The sequence below is a fragment of the Cynocephalus volans genome, chromosome 10 (genome assembly GCF_027409185.1).
Source record: "Cynocephalus volans isolate mCynVol1 chromosome 10, mCynVol1.pri, whole genome shotgun sequence".
NCBI classification, from domain to species: Eukaryota; Metazoa; Chordata; class Mammalia; order Dermoptera; family Cynocephalidae; genus Cynocephalus; species Cynocephalus volans.
In genome coordinates, this window is record NC_084469.1 from 20,263,600 (window position 1) to 20,282,979 (window position 19,380).

Consider the following 19,380-nt stretch of genomic DNA (forward strand, 5'->3'; position numbering starts at 1 on the left):
CAGATGAGGGTCTCCGTGGAAGGAGCCTCTTTAAAGGTGCTGATGGGTGTCCCTCAGCATCCATCCATCAGGGCCTTAGGAGGGATGAGGCATAGATGTTCAGCAACTCATCAGAAGCCACAGAGGAGCAACAGGAAAGTTCAGCGATAACCTCAGTAAGATTATAAGACCCCTCTGCCCCTTTCCCTGCCAAGCCATTCTCCCTGTTGGCCCCTACAGTACCCTGCTAATTTCCACTTACGCACCTGTTCACCCACCATTTCCTCCCCCTGAAAGGGGTCCTTCCTGACAGACCAGATTCTGCAGCTTTCCTGAAAACTTGGTTTGAACTTCATGAGCTGCCAGCTCTGTCCCTTCTAATAATTTTCCCCTCTGTAACCTTCTGGGATCGGCCGAGAGCTGATCCTTTAGGTTCCTTTAGGAAGCCCCACCTGACCCAGGTTGAGTTATTAAGGAGTGATTCTCAACTGGGCGTGGTTTTGACCCGTAGAGGGGGCATTTGGCAATGTCTGGCAGGGCCAGCTTTGTGGGTGTGCTTGGCGTTTAATGCTCTGTAGTCACGGTCTTGCAATACACAGTATTTTCTCTTTAAATTATTGTTTTGTGAGTGAAACCTGATGGAACAATGGAGCAGGTGCCAGGGCTAGGAGTGTCAGTTCATGTGGCCCTACCTCCCTCCCAGCTCCTGCACCTCCCTGGTGTCCCTGGCCTGGCCAGGTCTCTCTCTCCCCACTCCTACCCAGTAACCACCACTGCTCTCTACACCATTAGGGGGTGCTGATCGTGGGCACGGCATCTCAGGGTGAGGCACGGTAGTGACCACCCCTGCCCTAGGCTGGCAGTGCCATGCAGCATTAGGCAAGAGACCATGTGGGGGCAAGCCTTTTGCTCACCCCCGATCCAAGGGTATCCTTGTGTGGAGCTCACAATGCCCTTGGGGGTTACCAGTTTGCCATGGGTTGGAGAAGCAGGCTGTGGGGAGGGGAGATGCCTGGCTTGACTTCCATGCCCTCAGCTCGGGCAAGTGTATGGTCCAGTGGCCAGTCAGAGGGGAAATGTGGCAGCTGGTGGGCCACAAGCATGTGCACTGAATCATGGAGTGGGATCCAAACACTGATGAGAGTTTGCACCCACCCTGCTAGTCTCCCTGTTCTCTAGGAAATGAAAAAACTTTGTATTTGAGTATCTATAATGGCACTTTTTCCTACTTTTTAAACAAAGGGTCCCCCATTTTCTTTGTGCCCTGGGCCTCACAAATGATGTGGTTTGTCCTACTGTTTAGAGACATGGTTATGGCTGGGGGTTGCTACTGGCATTTAGTGGGCAGAGGCCATGGAGGTTGCTAAACTTCCTACAATGCACAGGACAGCCCTCACGACAAAGTGCTATCCAGTCTAAAATGCCCATGGTACAAGGTTGAGGAACCCTGGGTTCTGTGTCCCTCCTTTCTGCTTCCAGTGTCCTCTGTGCTTATCTCTGGTCTAGCTCTTTGCCCCCATTGTCGGAATGACCTCATCACCTGTTAGATGGAAGCTCCTCAAGGGCAAGGTTACATTTTTGCTAATCTTTGCAGCACCAGAACCTCAGGCAGTAACAGAGCACAGCTGGTTCCCAGTGCTCACTGACTGGGCTGGCAGGCAGGCCTATGAACTTACCTTATCACAGTTGAACCTATTATTTTGTGTTTGCTGGAAACATAAAACTGCTTAAAGCTATTCTTAAGGCATTACATGATTGTATATTTTATCTTCCTTAAGTGATTTGTAAATCTCAAAAGCTCAGGAAATAAACTTCTTGAATCTTCTGTGTTGCTCTGTGGTACTTAGAACAGTGTGTACTGCACACAGCAGGCACTCTGTAAGTGCTTCTTACTGATGTCTTCTGCTCTGTGCTGCGTCCACCTTTCTGCACATCCAAGGCCCAGATTACATTTAATTATTCATTCAACAAACATTGATTAAGCATTTACTCAAAGTAAAATGTTGGGGATTTAAAGATGTTAAAGATATAATTCCTACTCTCAAGGAGTTCAGTCTGGCCATGGGGTAAGAGAGTGTTTTAAGTCAGCATAATTCAGCATCACGGTTGCTGTGAAATTAGATTTGAGAAAAATAAAGGAAGAGAAGAGAGAAGGTCTATGACCTTATTTCTAATGGAAACCCCTCATTCCTTGTTTGAGTTTCTAACTCGATCCTTTGCAGCACTTATTGAAACAGGAGGCATGCAATATTTGTTGAATGAATGAAAAAATGAATAAGTGGTGAATTTTCACAATAATTCAATTGTTCATTCAGCAAGTACATGTCCATGTCAGGCACTATTCTGAGTACAGATGATGCAACAGCGAATAAAACAGACAGAGCTCCTGTCTTCCCAGAGCTTACACTTCAGCGAGGGTGGGAGACAGACAGGTAAATACACAGTGTGTAGGATGACAGTGTGCAATGGAGAAAAATGAAGGAGCAGGAGAAAAAGAAAAGGGAGTGTGGGAGGCACTACTGTAAGTGAGGGGTCTTCTCAAGAGAGACATGTAGCTGGAAATCAGACTCAGGGTATTTTCCCAGTGTGCAGCATCTCTCCACCCTCCCACAGCTCAGGTCCTAAGTGCACCCAGAAGTGCCCTGTGAGTTGCAGTCAAAGGCACTGTCTGTAAGTAGGAATGACTTGAATAAAGTGCTATTAAATTTTTAAAGGGCTTTTCTTTAAAGGGGTAGTCTGTAAATGTTTTTCCCAAAATACTCCTCACAGTTAAAAAAAAAAAAAGTTTAAACACCTTGTTCCTGTTATTTGTATTAATTAATTCACTTACTACATGTAAGTACTAATATTTTATGCTCATTATAAAACTAATATTTTATGCTCATTATAAAACTAACACACACAAAAAATGGATGGAATTGCCATAACTATAAAAATAAGACCTAAGATTTTCATCCTGTAGTCTCTCAATCTATCATCTTGTGCACCCCCATTTTGGGACCTGTGTTCTAATACATGAAAGTAGTCAATTTTATTTTGGTTTTGGGTAGGCAGAAACCTGGCTAGAGGTCACCAGATAGCTGCCTTTCAGGAATTTGTTAAGATTTGGAAAGAAGTATGTAAGGAGAAATGGATTGCAGGTATGGGTTGGGAGAAAGAAAAAAAAAAAAAAGGAAGAAAAGGAAAGAGGGATAATGAGAAAAAGATGTAAGAAAAATAAACTTTTTTTTTTTTTAGAAAAGGGAAGAAAGATAAAAGGGAAGGAGAGAAGGAAGGAAAAAGGAAGAAATGAAAGAAGGTAGGGAGGAGAGAGAGAGAGAGAATGAGATAGAGAGAGGCAGAGAGGCAAAGACTAAAGGAAAAATGCCCCCAGATGCCCCTGGACAGAGGTGGAGCCTCTGCTTTCTGCTCGGCCTTTGCTCAGAGTCATGGCATTGTAAGAATGTTCCGTCACAGTCTATAGGCTGGACCTTGGCCTCTTTCTACACATTCAGAAGCACTGGCTAATGAATTGGATATTGCTTTCTGGTCCATCTCTCTTACCCTATAGCTAGTTCCCCTCCGTGGCCCTCACTTAGCGGTGGTGTCAGGAGTGATGTGGAGCCTGACCTTTTCCCATCACTGTCCCGCACACCTCATTAACTTCTGCTTGAAGCTGGACATGACTATTATGGAGTAGAAAAGCTGACAGGTTTTTCAGAGAGCAGAGCAATGTACAGTTTCCCAGAAGTTCCTGACCTGGGAGTTCTCTCCTGTAGCTCTCAGAGATCTCTGAGTACTTTTATCTTTTGAGATCTTGGCTTTAAAAACAAAGGAATGAGACAAGGCATCTCAATGTAGAATGAATCAAGGAATACAAAATTAAAACAGTACAAAAGTCTATATAAAATAATACGAAATGGACACACAAACACTGTTTATTGAATGAAATTTTCTTATTTAGAATTTGTTCTAGGCCTGAACCAGAAGGCATGTGGTATTTGTTGAATGAATGAATAAATGAATGAATGGTGAACTTTCACAATAATTCTGTGATGATAGAAGGTGGGCAGAGTCTTCACGGAACTAAGAAGACTGAGGCCCAAGGAGTCATGTGCCCAAGGTCATGCAGTGAGTGAGCAGACGGCCAAGTCCTGTCGTCCGTTGTCCCCAGAGCACTGCTTCCATGTAGTCCTTTTGTTTCCTTTGAGAAGATTTGTTACTTGCCTAGGTGTTCTGTTGAAGCCATTTCTTTAGGGCAACAGGATTTAGTTTATCTATACAGAGCACCTACCAGAAGACAGGCATGGTGGTGGGCATGGGGTGGGGCTGGGTATCAGGCTGCAAGGCTGGTCCTTTCCTTAGGAAGCTCACAGCTCCATGGTGCTCCTGCAGCCCATGACAACCACAGTGACCCCTAAGCCTGTCGATTTCACTGTCATATTCCTTGTCTCATTATTGAATATTTCTCTAATCAATGTGAGCATTCATTTAAAAGAAGACTTTTACTTTTTAAATTATAAAACTAATAAACATCACCATACGATCCAGCAATTCTATCTCTGGGCATACACCCAAAAGAATTGAAGGCAGGTTTTCACAGCGATATTTGTCTACGCATATACATAGCAGCATTATTCACACTGAGCTGGAAGCAACTCAGGTGTCCATTGACAGATGAATGGATAAACAAAATGTGGTACATCTATAAAATCGAATATTATCCTGTTTTAAGAAGGAAGGAAATTCAGGCTACAACATGGATTAACCCTGAGGACATTATGCTAAGTGAAATATGCCAGTCACAAAAAGACAAATTCGGTATTATTCCACTCATATGAGGTACATAAAATAGCCAAATTCATAGAAACAGAAAGTAAAGTAGTGGTTTCCAGGGGTGGGAGGATGAGGGATGGGGAGTTATGCTTTAATGGGTACAGAGTTTCAATTTTACAAGGTGAAAGTTCTGGAGATGGATGGAGGTACTGGTTACACAACAATGTGAAGGTACTTAATGCTATTGAACTGTACGCTTAAAGATGGGTCATATGGTACATTTTAAGTTATGTATATTTTACTGCAACTTAAAAAAACTAATAGACATTACAAAAATTCATACAATCAAAATCGTAGAAAGCAAAAAGAGAAAGGCTCTTTTCTCACCTGTTTACTACCTGCTTCCCAGTCTCCTCTCTTTCTCTAAGCAATTGCTATTCGGTTTATCTGTTTCTTCATACTGTTCTGTACACTCACTCAGGCACACATGCAAACACACATATATGCTTTCAAAAGCCAAAACAGGGTCACCGATTCTTTCTTTTCTGTTGCATTCTCCTCAAGGGCAGCCAAGGGCAGCACTTAAGCGTGTGGGAGGTGGGAGCAGACTGCTGGTTTGATTGCTGCTCCACCTCTCATTGTCCGTGGCTGTGGGCTGGAGACTTAATCTCTCTAAATCTGTTTCCCCATCTGAAAATGGGGATGCTATTCTGGTTGTGATTTAAGAAAAAGAAGAGTGGAAGATGCTTGGCACCTAGGAAATAGGCAGTAAGGGTTGACGTTGGTTGTGCTTCTCTGGGAGTTTCTCCCATGACGTGGGCTCTGCATGCGGTCTGCAGCGAGGGGAGGGAAGGACTTCTGGAGGTGCTGTGCTCATACTTTCAATGTGTGTATCATCTTCCCACAAAGGGTTAAGAAGCGTTATCTTTATCTCCCCAGCAAGCAGGAGCAGTTATTACATTACGGATATCCTTTTCAAAATAGTAGTTCCTGGGAGTAAAACTCACAATGTGAACTTTTAGGAAGAGATGTCGGAGCAGAATCCAGAAAGTATTTAGGGCCTGGGGGGCATGGATAAGTGACTATAGGAAATTCCTGGGGTCTTGGAATATGTGAGCACTTGGAGTCCAGAGACCCAAGTTCTTATAGACCCAAGTCTACCTTATAGATACAAATAACTTTGAGTCATGCACACTATAAATGCTTTGAGCCTCAGTTTTCTTGCCCAGAAATGGGCATCATATTACATATCTTATAGGATTATAATTAAGATTAAAGTGGAGTGGGTATACAAAAGTGCTTTGCAAGTCATAAAGCTCTAGGTAGGCGTAGATGACTGACTTTTTGTATCCATGGTGTCAGTGTCCTGCTGCAGTACTGGAATCTTTTCTTATTTTCTAAACATGGAAATAACTTTCTTTCTTTCTTTCTTTTTTTAATTCTTGGTAATATACAATCATTGTAAAAAAAATTAAAGCCAAATGAGAAAGTACGAGTTTTCTTAATCTTAACCACTGTTGACACTTTCTAATCCTTATTTATTTATTTAAAGATATGTCAATATATTAATTTTAAAAGTTTCAAACATTTTTGTGGTATGGTCTTATTTATGGCTTATGAATTGCTGCCAATCAAATATTAGTGATAAGAATAAAGATGCAAGATACTATGCTAAGAGCCTAGGCTCTTTTAGAGGCTTTTACAATCCTGAAATTTTATCAATCATTTCTAAAAAGCCTCCATGTATTTACACTAAAATAGTGCACTAGTTAGAACCTAGGTTCTACATTGGTAAAAATAGAGATAATATAGTGCAAATTCATAGTTTTAGTGAAGATTGAATTAGATAATGCATGGTGTTGTTATCAAGAGAGCCATCAATAAATGTTAGTTGCTATTATTATCAATAATAGTACATTAAGGTTATTATGTCACTTGCTTCTGTTAAAGGATTTGCTAACTGATCACCACGGGGTGATTTATCGATTAACCTGTGGTTATCTGGGAAAAATAAAGTAGATTTTAGAAAGTAGGACTCTCAACTTACAAGGTTTGAAGGTAACGAATGCAGAAGTAACTATGATTACATGAAGACTTTATGGAGGTTGGGAGTGGTGGATGGGGATGTGTAGGTAGTCAGGCTAGGCAAGGTCCTGGGATTTCTAACCTGTGGTTACTGGCTGTGGCTTCTTTGGTATCAACTTTAACTACCATTCCTGAGATTTCATGTACCTTTCTCCCCATCTCCCTGTACAAATCTTTAGTGCTACTTCTAGGTTTGCTAATATGTGTAATATATCTTGGCCGATGACAGGCAACTTATTACGAGGCACTTCAAAAAGTTCGTGGAAAAATAAAATTAAAAGATCATACAAATTTTTCCATGAACTTTTTGAAGTACCCTCATATATGAACCATCTCATAATTCCATAACAAAACATTCTTTCTTTTCCACTTAAACTAATTCCAAAGTCTTTCCCCTACCTTTATTAAAATTAAAATGTTGTTCATGCAACACTTGGAACAGAACAAGAGGCACATGATTTTTTGAAGTTTAAAAGTTACTTTTTAAAACAGCATTTACTACCAGAGGGAATTTCTTCTGTATCCTGGAAGAGCTGTTAAAATAAACACACACACACACACACCCCTCTCCCAGCTTTCAATGAATGGTTTAAGTAACAATTGTCACTTTGACCACAACAAAAACGGGTCACTTTTTAGGTTGTCTTTGAGGTTTTCCTTTTAAAAACTGTTTTGAGGAGCCAAGCTGTGATTTTGGGTTTTTTTTCTCTGATCGCTGCTGACTGACTAAGGACTTCAGGCTGTTTACATGGGAGAGCTTTAGATATGGTTATTTGTATGGCATTGTATCAAGGCCTTCAAATATTTGCCAGGAGGTTTGGTGGAAAATGTCTAGACCAGTGCAAACACTGCAGACCCCAGAGAAATCCAAGAAGCTCAAGGGACTATTCAAGAACCCCACTCAATCTTGTTGTCATTACAAGGAAACCCTCTGAGTCTTTGTCAGATTGGATGAGTCCATCAAAAAGGGTCCAAGTCAATAAGGATCTTGAGTTTACCAGTTTCATTCATTCCACATCTACGAGAGGTAGAATGGAAAGCTATCGACCTAAGAGTCAGGAGAGCTTAAGACTAGCCCTAGATCTGCCACTCACTTGCCAGGTCACTCTGGCAAGTCACTGGCCCTCTTTGGGCTCTGGTTTTCTTAGTTTTAAATGAAGGTGGTTGAGCAAAAAGATCTCTAAGGTCCCTTTCTTAGATCCTATCTATTAAGTACCTTTCAGGTATAGTCCTTGAAATAGGCCTGCAGTAGAAGATACAAAAAAAAAAAAAAAAAAAGATGAGGTCCCTTGTCTCAAGAAAGTTTGAATGGATACTTATTCATCTTTTATTATTTCTGAGCTCCTAGCAGTTTCCCGGAAGCTCATAATCTCATACAGCACATTGGGTGGCCACGGGCAAATACATAATAAATCATTTATTGATATTATACTACAATACATGATGAAATAATAACATCTATGTCTCCAGACTTTGTGGTCACCCTGATTTTTTGTACAGGTGACCACACACTTAGAAGGCCAACACACACACAAATAAATACACATATGACATTTACTTTTATGGGTCATAAGAGCCATAATATACTGAGCTCCTACTATGTACCAAGCTCTCTGCTAGATGCTTTAAAAGTTTTATCTCAGAAACCTTCATGACAATCTTGCAAGGTAGGCAGTGTTATTTCCATTTTACACATTATGAAACCGAGACTTTGAGAGTTTAAGAAACTTGCCCAACATCATGTAGCTAGTAAGAGGCTCAAAACCCAGCTCTCTTTTTTTTTTTTTTTTTGTTCCAGAGGCTGATCTCCTTTCACTGTATCTCTGCCTCTGAGTGTAATGTTTTGCATTTTACAAAGCATATATATGTATCCACACACACACACACACACACACATACACACACACACACACACACACACACACACACACACACACACAGATTTCGAAGATGAGTAGACTGGACAGAGAGCTTACCCTATGTGCCCCAGATCCTTCGGCTAGAGAGCGGCAAATGTGGGACTTGAAACCAGGTGTTCTGACTCTTAAAAACCAGGGCTCTTCTCACCTTGCAATATTGCTTGCATAGCATGCTCTGCTGACAGGGTTTTGTAAGATTTTTTGAGCTCTCCTAGCGGGGACGGATAGGCCACACATTTCCTTCCCTCTTTAAACCTCCTTCTCCTGCATTCTCTCCTGGTTCCATAAATGGCAATTCCATCCTTCTAGCTGCTCATGCCCCAACACAAGGACTCATCCATTTTTTTTATACCTGCATCTGATCCTTCAGCAGATCCTGTTGGCCCTTCCTTCAATAGAAACCCAGAGGGACCACTTCTTAGCATCTACGTCCTCTCAGTCATGCCAGTCATCTTTCCTCTCATCTCGTCTGTCCCTCTACTTCTTCCCTCACTCCCTACAGTCTATTCTCCATGCAGTAGCCACAGGGATCCTGTTAAATCAAAAGTCCCTGTCCTATGACAGGTATTTGAGTTTCAGCCCTTTTGGGTTGAAGTCATCAGTCACATAGTCAGTCTTCCGAGGTATGGTAAGACTGCTCATTTCTCACTGCCTCTTCACCTGAGCCCATTTCCTACCTAAGGAGCTCTCCAAAGAGGCTTGGGTCATGTGCTGCAGTCATGGTGGCTTCTGATCTAACCCCACATTCTGTGAATTCACAATGTACCTTCACTCAGGCGCCTTCCTAGACTCATCTATAAGACCCTGCCTTCACTTGGTTTTTTTTAGCAGAGTCATCCAGTTGCTGAATGTCAGCCATTCAACTTATTGAATATTAATTATCCAAATACATCTGGTTGCACAGAAAATGTTCAGCCAGCAATGAAATGAGGGCAAATCAGGGTGAAGGAGAAAGCTTATATTAGTGCTTTCCTCCTCTTTAAGGGGTAAATACGCTCCAAAGAGCCCCTGTATTTCTGGGTTGAAGAGAGGGCAGGTGCACAGGAGAAGAGGCCATTCAACTTGTAATTTGAAAAAAAGGAGTTATTTATCAAAGTTTCTGCTTGAGATATTTAATAGCAGAATTGCCCTTCAAATTTTCTTTAGGGGTAATATTACTGATAAAGTATGAAGCATATTCTCCCACTTTGCAACGAAGGAAACAGCCATATGGAGAGGGGTGGTAATTTTCCAAGGACAACAGCAACCCAGTCAATTCTACCCCTCATATCAAGGGACAATCATATCTGTCTCCGTGCACCTGAAATGTCCCATGCTGTTTCTGGAGGTGTATGTCATCATGAAAATTACCCATCACACAGAGAGAGAGAGATAAAGTGAAACTCACCCACCACTCAAACCCCAAACAGTGTTGAGTCAGGGGTGAGAGCACAGCAGGCAGAACTGGGAAGACTCTAGAAGTGGCATCGGTGTCCCAGCTGGAAGGGTCCTTGGAGGTCATCTAGAGCAACCTTTGAGCTCATCTGCGCTTGGGGAAGCTGAGGTGCTGCAGGATAAATGGCTCTGGGCCCTGGACTCATGGGGAGTTAGTGACTGGAAAGGAGCCAGAATTCTTTCACTTGGAGTCTCCACATGGAACTGTGTCCAGGGTCCTTAAAATGACCTTGGTGACCTGCTAGTCTAACACCCTCATTTTCCAGATGAGGAAACAGAGACCTGTAAGGCAGAAAGAGCAATGATGCCAGGAGGACTGCAGAGGCCAGAGAAGATATTTAAAATGGACCTTCACCTCTCCAGTTTCTCTTGAGTTTATCTAAGCAGGACTTCCAGTTCTTTCTTTCTTTCTTTCCTTCAGTGTCTGAGTAACTCACACGTCTATTTCATCTAGTCCCTCAAGAAATGGCCTTGTGAGCTCAAAAAACAAATGCCTAAATTCACTGAACCAAGTTAGTTTCTTGTACTGTCCCTTCTGTTCCATGCCAGTGTTTCTGTCCAGAAGTGGGGTCAGTTTGGTCAGAGTGGAGGGAAGATGTACAATGGACTCCCCCAGAGTCATAGCTTAGCCATTAAAAAGGAACACCTAGGACAGCCTCCCCAAAGTAGATTACCCTGTGTTCTTGGCATACAGCTGGTGCTCAGCAAATGATTGTTGGATTGCTTTGTTAGGTGCTGTGCTGGAAAACTTGTTAGCTATCAATTGCACAATGACCAGTGGACAAATGCATTGGTCATCCAACTTCTCTATGTCCAGAGTTATACTTGGAATTGTGCAAAGGCAGGAGACATGTGGGTGAGTTTTAATCTTACCCTCAGGGGCCTTGAAATCTCATAGGGAAATCAGTTCTATCACACATGGCACACATAGAGCCAAATACAAGACAGTACCCAAGTGAGGTTCTATAACATCGATGGGATTGCTTGAAAGCAATCTCTCTTCATCATCACGCCAGTGAGATGAGAATGATAGTAATACTAATATCTGCATTTCTTCAAGCAGTTACTGTAGTTACTACTAGGCACATGCTGAGCACTTTACAGATGTTGTCTTGTCTAATCTGCACAATACCCCTACCAGGTTGATATTAATTTTATCCCCTTGCCCAAGTTTACATAGCTATAGGGGTAGAGCTAGAATTTGAATCCAGATTCCTTTGACTCCAAAGCCATGATCTTGGTGTTGTCATCCACATACCATACTCAACCTTGCGTTCCACTCTAGTCCTCTGTGTGCACATGACTTTTAAAAATTTATTTGTATTTTTTATATGGAATGTTTCACAAATTTGCATGTCATCCTTGTGCGGGGGCCATGCTAATCTTCTCTGTATTGTTCCAATTTTACTACATGTGCTGCCATAGTGAACACATGTGGTTTCTTTAAATATGATTCCACCTTTCACACGCTCTCTCCTCGTCCTCTGGTCATGACGATCTGATCCAGATCTGTGATTCTCAAACTCTGTGACACCCACCACCAAATAGAGGGTCCAGATGAGTGAGAGAGAAAGGGGAACTGCTCATAATCTGTGGCCTACGTGCTCCCACCCCAGCTCGAAGTGAGGGGCACAAGTGAACCCTGTTCCAGCATCACTGGTCAGGTAGAAACAAGTTGAGAACCACTGTTTTAGGTCACTCCCTGTTGCTTTCTCCTCACATGCCCTTCCTGCTTTCCTGTGCCTAACCTTGCTCTCCTGATGTCTTAAATGCTACAGGTAAAATCATCTCTGAAGCTTGGGTAACCAACTCTCTGCAATTTATCAGGAATCTCCTAGGTTCCTCCGGATACTCCCAGTTCCTAATCCAGGTATTTTTCCCTAGGTGTATTCAGACGTACCAAGTGCCAAATCCCTGCCCCACCTTGCGGCCATGCTTGGGAATTGAAGCTCTCCTGGTCATCTGGACAACAGGGTCCCCAGTTTCAATTCCATCCCTCTTCCACTCCTATACTCACTCTCTCTCCCAGAGGGGAAGTACGTTAAGTTGACAAGAACATGGGACCTCAAATTACTACCATGGCTTCTGGGTACATTGAAATTAAAATCACCCTGGTACTACTACTACCATGATGACTACTACTACTGCCACCACTACTGCTACTACTGTCACTACTCCCACCATGACTTCTACTACCACTACCACTGCTACTGCTACTATTGCTGCTGCTGCTAATGCTGCTACCAAAGACTTACTGTACGTTTCGCTCATAAAATTTTACTTGTGTTATCTCATTTCATTCCCACAACAGCCCTTAAAGTAAGAAGTATTATTACCTCTGTTTTACAGATAAGATAATTAAGATATGGAGGGTCCTGTGAATTGTTAGAGTTCCCACTGCTAGTAAGAGGCTAATTGGGATCCAAATTCAAATGTCTGGCCTCAGAGCCCATGCTAAGTGGTCTTCTGGGGTGAGGAAGTCACATTGGCTTGGAGTCAAGGAAACCTGGGTTAGAATTCCCACCTTACTGTGTTATCAGTTAAGTCAGTCTTATCTGCAAAATGGGGTTTCCACTCCATGTATATGGTTCTTTTGGGGATTAAATGAGACAACGTCATATAAAACATGTAACAGAAATGCTGTACATAATCCTCTCTGACTCCCAGCGAGCCTAGCAGACCCTCTATCTTGTGACTCTCCTCCCACAGCCAACAATAGGTCCTCTGCAAGGACTTACTGGATGACTCTCCACTCAGGCCAGACAAACTACTTGTTAATCATTCACTCATTCATTCATTCACCCATTTAGCACACATTTATTGAGCAACTATTATATGCTGTGCATAGTGCTTGGTCCTGGGGATAAAAAGGTGAGGAATGCAGACATGGTCACTGCCTAGTGGAGTGTACCCTACTGGAGTTTTCTGTGTGCCAACTACAGGAGATGCAAAGAACACTGTGGAACAGTCAGGGCACATAGCATCTGGTGAGTTTGGAAAAGGATGCAAAACAAGGACATCAATGACTAGGCACAATGAGGATTAAGATAAACGTCTTAAGAGATTGGGGAATAAATAGTCAAAAGGGAGAAAACTCCCATTGAAGGAAAGAGAAATCCCATTGGTGGATGGATCAGGCAAAGCTTAGAGGCATCAGTCTGGAGGGGAAGGAAATAGCCAAAGGTAGCAGCCTGGAGGTGCGACCCTGGGTCACTGGTGCCTTCTCATTGAGGGCCACCGAGCCTCTCATGCCTACTTCACTATGTGGAGAGTACCTATCCTTTAACAGCAGCTTTACTGGAGATGGGGAGATCAGGACATTAGTGCTTCCTCTAGATTCGGTAAGGGATAGATTAATAACCAAGTGAAAATACTCCCACTCTAGCCAGGCATTGTGCTGGACTCCAGTGAGGCTCCCATTTCACAGATGAAAAAATCGAGGCTCAGAGACATTCAGTGACTTACTCAAGTTACTGAATGTGGAAGTCAGGATGCAAACCTGGATTCTTTCAGTTCCAGGGGCCACGTTCTTTCCATTACAGTACATATCACCTCTTTCTTTTGCTGAAGAGGCAAGAAACTCAAGGACCTTTCCTTCAGATCTGATCATGTGGGTGAGGGGGCTGTGTCCTCCGGCAGACCTGGGCTTTAATCTCAGCTGGGCAAGTTTTTTAACCTCCTTAAGTCTCCGATTTCTCATCTGCAAACTGATAGAATCTATCACAGGGTTGTAAATCAGTTAATACAGACAGAGCGCCATAAAGGGCAGGCGCTCAGTAAGCTCTCAATGCATGGTTTTGTCGTCAGCATTCTTTCACTAGGAGAAGGGCCTGCGATGGTACTGAGGACATTCTAGGTGCTCACGATGTGGCTGTCATTCTTCCTTTTTTCCAGAGCCTGACAAAACCCTGCCCACCATACCCCTAACCTGTACAGTCCAGCGGGTGTTTCATGAACTTATGAATTTTTATAAGGTTCTATTTTTACAGTTTCATGTAATGCTCCAGTGCCATTGGACACATCAGCTCCTGACCTTTTAGCTGGTGAGGCACTTCCCATAAACAGAGCCATAAAAGGCCACCGGTTTTCTCCTTGGCATGTGAATTTGTTTGATGCTCCCCCTGTCTCCTCCACCATTTGAATAGTGATGTCATAATTCCAACATCCTCTCACCTCTACTGAAAAAGACCTGCCAGTGATTCCCTTCTGGGTGCTCAGCAACCTCCTGCGGGGAGAAGTTGTGGTTTCAGCAAGGTGCAGGCATCATGAAACCGAGAGAAGAACTAGCAGGGTGGAGAAGTTACTCAAAAGTAGGAGAGAGAGAGAAAAACATTCATGTGCTCAGGTCAGGTCAAATCAGTTTTTTTTTTTTTTTTTTTTTTTTAAGGCTTGCTGTTAAGACACTGGCATAACAACATTTACAGAAATATAAACAGGATAAAGCACCTACCTATTTCTTCCCTCAAAATGCTAGCCCACCTGTTTCTCTCTGTGATCTCTTTGAATTTTTATGCATATTTTAATGAAAACTAAAATCACAGTGTAGGTTTAATTTGGGGTCCTTCTCTTTACCCTAAATGTTATCTCAGGAAGGTTTTTTTTTTTTTTTTTTTTAACATAGTAACACCTTCTTTATGCTTATCATGGTAGCCACTCTGTCATGGCTCATTCCTGAGCCTCACTGCCTTAGTATCATGGTCCCAAGCAAATCCCAGGGGTGAGTGGAACAGGCAGAGACATCACAGTCACACAGCCTTGGGTTCAAGCCTTGCTTCTACCACTTACTACTCATGTGACCTTGATTCAATCATGGCCTTGTGCTTTGAGCCTTAGTTTCCACCTCGGTGAAGTGGGGATAATGCGACATGGCAGAGTTGCTGTGAGTTTTAGAAGTAAACCATGTAAAGACCTGGCAGAGAAGTTCTTCAACTAATGGTAGCTGTTATTAGAGATGTGCTGTTGGTTACCTTATTGTTGGATAGTTCTAAATAACACCATCATGGACATCTTTTAGGACTCTTCTTCTTTTGACTCCTTTTTTGGGGGAAGAGTCCCAGGAGTGAGATTATTTAGCCGAAGGATATAGACATTTTTGTGGCTTTTGATATGCATTGCCACTTTGCCTTTTAGAAAAGCTGATACGAATTCACATGGTCACTGGCAATGTAACTAATACTTGGTCCAACGTTAGCAGCAAAAAGAGGCTTGGGACTCACAATGTTAGAAAAGCAGATCAGTAATATGCAGGTTCTTTAGGAACCAAGATGCAGCAGTTTGCGGAATCTTGTTGGAAGCCAGGAATCTGAAGACCTATGGAGGTAATGAAAATCAGGCTGGGCACGGTTACAGACCAGCTAAAGGCAGATATTTACTATCTGGGTGTTTGTTAAAGCATATACTCCAGCTGGGCTCAAGTATTTGCTATTAAAACATGACTCTTCCCAAATTTATTTCTGGGTTAAAGTCTAAAATGAAATTTCTGCTTAAATCTTGCATTTATGGTCAACTCTCTCCTTCTACTCTCTGCTTCTTTAGTTCTTTTCTTGGGGAATTTATTAAACTGTTAAAAACAAGTTCCTCCACTCACTGAATCTTGAGTTTTTATTACACATTGAAGCTATTGGTTTGTTTGTTTTTATATCTCACTTAGCCAAACAGTAAACCTCAGAGCACAAGTCCTATTTCCTTACGTGGGTGTGAAGTTCGGTGCTATGATATTTTCATTTATACTCTGTATTATACCACATCTCTTTAGTGGGGTGGAGAGAGCACTGAGTTGAGAACTGCTGGATCTGAGTTCAGGGACTGGTTCTTTCATTACCTCACAGTGCGACTTGGAGCAAACCACTATCCCTTCCCCCAATTCTGGTGCCTTCCATAGCGGACACTCACTACTATGGTGGCCAAGTTACTGGTGACTGATGGTTTATAGCTTTAGAGATTTCATAAATCAGTTCTGAAGTTCTCTGTGACAATATGCCAATGGGGGGATTTAATAAAAGAATTCATTCCTACATCTTAATAAATGCATTTAAAATACCCTATGGGTATTTGCAGGAAAGGCATCCCTTCTCCTTGCTGGGCCTTGATTTCTCTATGAATCAGGGGGTGATTTAGGCAACTGCTCAGGTCCCTCCCCTCTGAAAGTGCTCCCCCCACCACATGCTAATGTGGAGGGCTGCTGTAGCCACTGCTCTGCTTCTGACTGTTCACTTGGGGCTTGGGGACTTTGCAGCCCTCCACTCAGCTTAGCTGCTTTCCCCTTGTCAATCTTCCAGAAAGAAAGGATTAAATATACAGAACTGGAGTGCTGGGCCCTTGGCATCAATAAAATTTGTGTGGCTCCTTCAGAGAACTTCCTTCTTCATCTTTGTTTGCTTTCTTAGCCTTTTTCAAAGAGCCATTTAGGGAGCTCATGGTCAGATTTGGTGGGCCCATCCCACTGGGGAACAGTGCAGGCCCTGGACACCTACGTCACTCTGGGCTGGCTCAGGGGATCCCATCTCAGCTTCTCTTGCAAGAAGTGACTACAGCCTGAGGGCCCTAGACACTGTTTTACAGGCCACATTCATTGCCAGTGAAAAAAAAAAAATGCCCGGGGCAGTATAATTAAATGTAGATGAGATTATTACTGGAACAAGATTTTTTTTCTTTTTCCTCTTTAAAAAAACAAAACACAACACAACAGGTTCATGGCATCAGAGTAGTGTAGTGAAGGGGCTCTCCCTTCCAGAACAAAGCCAGTACAGGCATGAAAGTTAGTAGGCAGATGGCTAGCCCTTATCATTGCAATTTTCCCCTCTTTCAACACCACACTAAGAATTCAGGTGTTCACAGCCTTTCCAAGGTGGTTTCTCAAAAGCAGGTGGGCTCGAAGGGACCAGAGAGGCTGACGTCTGTGCCAGTGTAATCTGATTAAATGACTTGGTCTAGTTATGGCCCCAAATGCTGCAGCAGCATTTGTGGGTGCATGAGAGGATGGGGTCCCTGGCCCAGGAGTAGGCATGACTAAAGGAGGCTGTTTTAGTGCAGTTCTGCTTGAGGACTCAGAAAAAAAGAAATTGTTGGCATTAGTTACTAGAGAGGGAGTGGCTGACCCACAAGGAAATATATTAAGGCTTTTTTCTGTGGTTCACCTGGGGAAATAATTTGTTCTTCCTTTTGCCATGCACCTAGAACTTTCTGTACAGACAGACAGACCTTCGCCATAACCATACCATATTTCCTGTCTGTATTTTTCTGTAGCCTCTGAACTTTTAGCTGTGAGAGTCTGGGTTTTTCTTTCTAAACCTTTCTTGCTCTTTCCAACTCATCGCCTCTGACCCCCATAGCCTGTGTGCATAGCACACAGTACCTGGCTTGTATTGGACCCTTGCTAGACAAGGTGTGGCCCATTGACTAGCAGCATTGGAATCACTAGGAGCTTGTTAGAAATGCAGGACCTCAGGCCCCACTCAGAAACTATGGAATCAGGATCTGCATTTTACAAAGCTTCCAGGTGACCAGGGGTACATTACAGTCTGAGAATCCCTGTATTAGAAAACCGATGTTTGCTAAGTGTATCATGACAGGGAAAAGTCAAGAGACACAGGTCCCAGTGCTGCTGTCACTCTCTGTCACTCTGTGTATGCAAACCCCAGCAAGCCATCTAACAGCACAGGGCCTCAATTTTTTAGCTGCGAAATGAGGCCTTTGGACTGGATCAGATCAATTTTTGAGCAGAACTTTATAGAGTATATAAAAGATGAACCAGGCATGAGCCTTGCCTTCAAGGAGTTTAGATTCCAGTGATGGAGATAAGACAACTATAGAAGCAATGACAATACAGGGTGAAAAGGGGAGGTGCCCAAAGAGAAGTGCAGATAAGGTGCTCTGTGATTTAGGGAGAGAGTAGGCTCCTGCTGGATTATTCGAAACTTCTGCCCTTTTATGAGCCCAAAGGAAGAGTAAATTTCATGTGGAGGGGCTGGTTGAAACAGCCCTATGCTCCACAGGCTGCCATGAAGTAAGGGCCACAGGAGCTGCCCTGCTTGCCACCGTTCAGAAGGAAGGGAAATTGTTTAGGAGGGATAGCAAAGATTCTAAATAGGTGAGTAAATGAAAATAAAATGAAAAATGGAAATAAATAATAATGAAAAAAGCAAATGAAAGAAAGCACAGAAAAGTTTCCATTTTCCATTCAAGTTCAATGTCATCTAGACTGTGACTATTGTGAGACAGGGGCCTCATCATATTTATCTCTGTGACCACAGGGTTTGGCACAGTGCAGGGGCCACAGCAAGAGCTCAGTCAGTGTTTGCAGAACCAAACAAATGGAGATGATTTTCATAGGCAAGACAAGGATACCCTGGGGATGAAGGAACATAGTCTTCTCTTGGGCAGTTTCTAAGCAGTATGAATAAAATTCCACAATGTAGCAGATTATTATCCTGTCTTCATTCTAGAAAGGCAGATTCTAGGAAGTGTTTTCTTCAGTTGCTTCAGCACGAATGGGAATTTTCTGAGGATCATATTTTAGTCTCCCTCCAATAGCTTTGGACATTTCTAATGCCCATGAAGAAGACCTTATCAGAGTGGCTCTTGATGTTTGACTGTTAAGACTGTTAGCAATAGAATGCAATGCAAGAACTTTTATTTGTAAAGTTCTTTAGTTCTAATACTCCCCAAGTTGGGTCAATAAAATTGCTTTCATTTTGAATAATAAAAAAGCTAGGCATATTTTATGTCTATTGTCATCAAATGTAACTGGAAGAGAACACTAGTTTATATTATTTACATTACCCTTAGCGTGTGTCCATTGCAGTCGCTGGACTTTCTATCTAATCCCATAGAAAGAGAGAGATGGAAAGATAGAAAGGGCTCTTGGATTCCTATTTCTGATGTTAGGCTTCTCCTGTGAGTATATTTGAAATGAGAGTCCAGAACTTAAAGGAAACTTGGATATTGCTCATTCATTCATCAAAAAGAAATTTTTGTAGGGTTCTGGTTAATGAGACAGATTGACATGGGCTTGTTTCTGCTCCAAATACATAGAAAATCTGCATTACGTATAAAAAAATATTTTTCCAAATACATTATTGAGCTTGTTAGAAAGACATACAGAGAAGAGTTTGAAGCTAGAGTAGTAAGTGAGCCCTGGGACCATAATGGTTGACAGGGGTCTCAGATTCAGAGAGAGGCTTTCTGTGCTGGAGGCTATGTTTCTAGT

The 19,380-nt window shown here is 42.5% G+C and overlaps 1 non-coding gene across 1 annotated transcript; it reads right to left on the reverse strand.

Annotated features, from left to right (window-relative positions):
• Positions 1-11,497: 11,497 nt before the first annotated feature.
• Positions 11,498-11,604, reverse strand: LOC134389775 (U6 spliceosomal RNA). Its single transcript, XR_010024751.1, has one exon. It is a non-coding gene; the product is annotated as a U6 spliceosomal RNA (small nuclear RNA).
• Between the last annotated feature and the right edge of the window lie 7,776 nt (positions 11,605-19,380).